Here is a 6,000-nt window from a genome sequence, read left to right on the forward strand (position 1 = left end):
TGCATATTGACATGAACTTTATTCAATTCTAATAGTTCGTTGGTTTAACTCACTTCTCGTTCGTAGAGACTAGCCTTCCTATCTGTTACATGCCATGACTAAGATTCCGGCATTTGTTGTGGATAGAGTTTAGAAGATACAAAGAGATTCCTACAACAAGGTAGGAAAAAAGTCGGAAATATCATCTCAATGAGGGGAAGCTATTGATGACTGATTATTGGCAACAGAAGGGAGAGGAATAAGCTCTTATTCAGTAGTGGGCCTAGTGGCCTTGGAGATTTGGTGAGGAAGCCAATACACTTTTAACTTTTAAGAACATATTTTGGAAATATCGGTGTTTGGAAATGGGTTCTGAGAGGCAGTTGTTTAAGTAGTTTAGTGTTCATAGACACCAGTTATAAGAAGATAGGCTCTATAACCTACCCTGCTGGCAGCTCCCTGTGGGCCTTTTGGTTTGCAGTACCCTAAATCTTTTAGTCTTCATTGTTTCATAAGCAGCTTATGGTTGTGCCGTTTCTGCATGTCATGTTTTTGAGATTTGCTGCCTCATTGGGCTTGGGACCAGCTGGAGTGTCACTAGTAGGCGGAGTTGCAATGCTTATTTGTAGTGTCTATCATATTATTAGATTCCAAATGGTCCCAATGCCTGTGAGCTTGAGCCCAAAACTTGAGTGTTGTTAAAGCATAAGGCACTATTCAGAATTTTGCTCAGGATGCAATGCCTCTGATTGTATATATATATAAACCCTACAACTCATTTCGATCCCAGCCCTGACTCTCTCTCTCTCTCTCTGCTGATGTTGGCCCTTACTATATCTTTCAAGTTCTTTATATTGCTTGAATGCCAAACTAAGTGAGTATTTTGAGATAAATATGAGATTTTCACTACCTATTCTAATAAGAAATGAAAATTGGAATTCATGTTTAAATAATTAAGTGATACAAGGCTTACCAATCCATGGATGTGGAGCTGAGGCAGTCAGGCTCTTCCAACGGATGCTAGGGGAAGGACTGATACCCGACAATGTGGCCTTCACAGTCATCTTGGCATGAATGTTGGAACTGTGAAGAGGAACAATGAGTGTTGTAACTTAGATGGGGGACCTCCTGTGAAGTCTTGCTATTATGTTAACCAAATGATGTCATGTGGAGTTTATTATTTTTAAAACCCTCACACTTTCTTATATTGATGCTACACACTAGGAATGTAAGAAGTCTTGCTATTAAGCTCTATAAACATAAACTTTGGTAAGTCTAGCATGTTAAAAGGACTACAAAAAACAACTTGTTTTATGAAATTGAATAGTAAAGCTGGTCAAAGGGTTCAAGTAAAAACCATAAGAAATGTTTTGTGACTATATAATTAGCAAAACTACTGGAGTATGTTTCGAAACTATATAATTAGTTTCCCACCAAAGGACAAGAAATTAAGATATGTTAAGATTTTCTTGCTAATAGTTGTGCTGACTTGTGAACTTTCCTTGTCTTTTGAAGATTTGTAATCTTGCAATTCTCTTGTTTCTTTTTGAAATCTGTTGGGAGGTGACTTAAAATGCCAGCCCATTACTTTCTTTTTTACCTGTAATGAACAATATAAAACAGGACATTCTGCACCCCATCGTTTGGTTCTGCTGTTCACATTTTACAGATGAATGATGAGCTCATTGAGTGGACTGCTACTAAAGTAGTTTAGTGGGTGTTTACACAAAATTATGCTGATTAATGAAGAAATTTTCAGGTGCTTTTCAAACATCATATGCTGCCAAAGTATCAAATCATTCACTTTTTTAACTGGGCCCCACAATACAAGTGGTATTCATGCATCTCAATGCAAACAGTGGGAACTTTCGCTGGTGGAACATTTGGAAAAAGATAGAGAAAAAAATCAACAGGATCTTAAGCCATTTGTGCATATGGACTCATCAGCCTGTATGTTTCCTTGGCTTTGTTTTTCCTAAGTGGATTGAAAGAAGCTGCACCAACCCAACAAGCTTCTTCTCTAATGACACCCCTAACTACCAAGCCACCAAGATTCCCCCTTGAATTTCCATATTCAATTTTCACAAGCCTAGGCACCAAAAGGTCAATCTTCTCCCAATGCTTGACATAATTAAAAATGACCAAGTTCCAACCACCACCCCATATCGAGGCATTGGTGCCTTAAAAGCTTCAGTACCAGTCTTAACTTATGATGAAGTGTTCAATTCTTTCCTTCACTACAAATATCAATGACAAGATATTACAAGAAAGCTCACCTACTTTCTTCTTTCCATATTCCCCACATACAAGCTAAAGGGAGCAACCTCCATACAACTCACCGACTCAATTGGAAGGACCCTACAATCCACCATTTAAAAGATCCACAATCTACTTTGTAATGACCATGAACGTTGAGTAACTTAAAGAAGAAACCCCCAGACTTTCCTCACCATTTATAAGTCAAAGGCTTAAGAGAGGTCTGCTTTCTATAGTCAGAAGAAAGGTCTACTTACTTTTCTATAACCAGAAAAAAAGGTCTGGTTATAGAAAAGTAAAAATATCAATGCAAGAAGTGCCCCTTAGGGCCTGTTTGGTTGCCAGGGCATTCATTCCCTGGTTTTTATGTTTCCTGGGAATGGTAGAATTGGTATTTCTCTCCACAAGTACCTTTACACACAGAGAAATTTATTTGCCTGAACAGCTGTTGGTAGGCTAAAATTTTCACTATCATATGTCATTTTAATTTCATAGTTGTGGAGAACCTCTTTCTCATAGTTCCAGACCTGGAAATGTATGCCAAACGATTCAAATAAAAAAACACATATCAAATCTTAGAGAATATGCACTCTAGAGGGTAAGCATACATATCAAATGCCCAAGGATTCAAATTCCATGATATGCTTAAATTATCGAGGCTGATACATATACAATAAAATCACATACATGCTACATTTTGACCAACTACATGCTGAATTTTTATTAGTACTAGGTAGCCTATTAATGAAAACAATGTCTCCGTCCATAATACGTCTGTTTATGGTTTGACCAACTTTCAAATATGTTTGTCCTTTTGAACCTTCCCTAATTGCACAAGTGGCTGAACCATCTCTGTATGTTACACATAATTTGTCATCCACTAGTTTCTGTAAATGAAAATAAGAGGATTGATCTTAACAGTATGGTCGTCATGCACATAGACAGAAAATGCTTGCAATGAATGTTTATGAGTACTTGGTAATTTTAGAGTCCATGGTTAGGGTTTGGGCTGAAAGTATGAGTGCTGGAGCCGACGCTTTCGGAGTCCAAACTCATTCTTTTGAAAAATAGAAAAATGGGAATATTAGTAAATATGGATTTTCTTGTTAAGAAGAAAATGGAAGGTAAAGAAGAGACATAGCTGAAACTTTGCACTGTGAAAAGTAATATTAACCATCATACTCTTACCCAAGAATGGTCCAATAAACCATTGGATACATGAAACACAATCATACATTCTGCTGTTTTAAACTTACACACAAAATTCCTGTCATTTTTAAACATTTTTTTGGGGGCAAAAGTAAAATATAGGCCCATGTCGGCTGTATTAGAGTGCATACCCCTGGGAAACTGTTATTTAGAAACTTGGTATCAACAATAATTAAGAAAACCACGTCATTCACTGTCACAGGGTTTTGTTTAGGAAACCGTTATGGGAATGGTTTACCAAGATATCAATACAAATTGCAAAACGTGTATTGATAATCTCTGGCCCTTGACTAGTGTTTGTTTCTCCTCCTCTTAGAAGCAATTCGTCCTTCCAAAAAGATTTCAGGCTCTGAGAAATATGTTTTGTTTCTGACATTAACAATCTTGATGGGTCGGGAAGATTTTAATACAATGGCTAGGATATACATCTCTGCTGAATCGTCACATCCCCCAACCTTCTTCCTTGGGCGTGTAAGCTGTAACAAGCCCTTGACATCATGGCCCTTATATCAATCTCGCCATTGCCCTCCCTGCTACTGATGCTGTTATAATTGAAGCTGCTATAATGATAATCTTTCTACCTGGGTGATAGCAAGCGATTGGGACACTTGGAGGATACTGAATATAGAAAATGAAACCAAAATATTTTTGAACTCATTTAAACCCTCAGTTGCGATCGTGCTGATTTCCTGCAATGTTGCCTTCACTGATCAGCATTACTTTCTGAGTTGATGGAAGATTCCTTTGGTGTGAGACCTGCTAGGTTGAAAGTTTGAAACTATCCATTTTCAGTTGTTTGTATGGATATTTTGTATGCAAGTCTTTTTGGGATGATTTACAACCTTCTTTTTTTTTTTTTTTTTAAAGAAATTTCATTGCTCTTTTATTTTTGTGTGTATGCATTTCTAGGTTGGATATGAATTTGACTTTTTGCGAGAGGCTGATGCTATGGAAAGGATTCGGCATTTCTTGCATGCTAACAACAAAAAGGTTCCTGTTTTGGTGCCACGTGTGATTCGTGACATGGTGACTAGGTAAGGTATGCAGGTAGCACAATTTATACAGTTGCAAGTTTTGTCAGACATTTTATATGTCATTGTATGCTAGTTTTACAAAGAATATGGTTTGGAGTTGAACAATAAGCTGTTTTAATGTTTAAACATTAAGCGGTCGACACTTCACCTTTCTGATTACTTTTAAGATGCCAATACCATATGGTTACATAAAAAATTGACTTTTGCCTGAAGAGCCACACGTATTTGGATTTATCAAATGCCTTTCTTATCATCTACACCAATGGATTACCCAGATATAGTAGATTAACAAGATTCTTTTAAGTTTTAAGATTTCTTTTGTTCCAACATTTCGTCCATGTTACCTAGACGCTTCACGATGGGCCCCAATTAACTCTTTCAATTGGAAACTACTATTTTAAGCGCAATGCTGTACTTTTGAAATGCTTGTCTGGGATACATATGCTAGGCATGCATGGGTACTGTAGTTTACAAATTATGGTTTGGAATTTTTTCTTGCACAATGCACTTCAGAATGAACTGTAGAGGCCATGGTAGTATAAGGAGGGTGGCCAACGAATGTAACTAGGGATCCAGGACTCAGACATGTTGTTATCTATTGTTACTTTGAGAAATAGCCAAAAATCATAAACAACTTTCTACTTTTCAGTTGCAGCAACATTATCAGCATCTTAGCCTTTCCCCCAGCAGTTCACGGTTGGCTTTTAATTGATGGATAAGTAGAACTTTTATAATGGACTTCCTGCCAGACATCAATCTTCCTCTTTTAGCTGGGCTCTTGGAATTGGTGATCGCAGATTCTCAAATTGACACGGTTCAAATTCCGTCACTGTCCCACCCAGTATCAATTCCCAGCCAAAATTTTACGTGTAATAAAGAAGACGCATCCGGGATTTTTAGCTGCGAAAATTTTCGTAGCTTTTAGCGACGAAAATCTTCGTTGCTAAAAGTCTCAGCAGGATTTTTAGTTACGAAAATTTTCGTAGCTAAAAGTAATCCATGTAAATTTGTTTGCTGCCTTTGGCGACGAAAATATTCGTCGCTAAAAATCTTATCTAGAATATTTAGCTACGAACAATTTCGTAGCTAAAAGTAAGCCATTCACATTATTTGAAAAATTGTTTGCAGTCTTTGGCAACGAAAATTTTCGTTGCTAAAAGTCTCATTAGTGATTTTTAGCTACAAACATTTTCGTAGCTAAAAGTAATCCATTCCAATTTTTGAAAAATTTGTATGCTTTTTCATCGTGAAAAGTGTGATCCAGGGTTTTTAGCTACGAAAATTTTCGTAGCTAAAAGTAATCCATTTAAAAATTTTCGAAAATTGTTTATAGCCTTTAGCGACGAAAATTTTCGTCGCTAAAAGTCTCATCCATGATGTTTAGCTGCGAAAATATTCGTCGCTAAAAGTTTCCTCGCTAAAAGTAAATTTTTAGCGACGAAAATTCATTTCGTCGCTAAAAGTAACTTTTAGCGACGAAAAGTGATTTCGATGATGAAATGACATATTAAAGAAGGCAGAC

Source organism: Magnolia sinica, chromosome 14, assembly GCF_029962835.1.
Source record: "Magnolia sinica isolate HGM2019 chromosome 14, MsV1, whole genome shotgun sequence".
Lineage (NCBI taxonomy): Eukaryota > Viridiplantae > Streptophyta > Magnoliopsida > Magnoliales > Magnoliaceae > Magnolia > Magnolia sinica.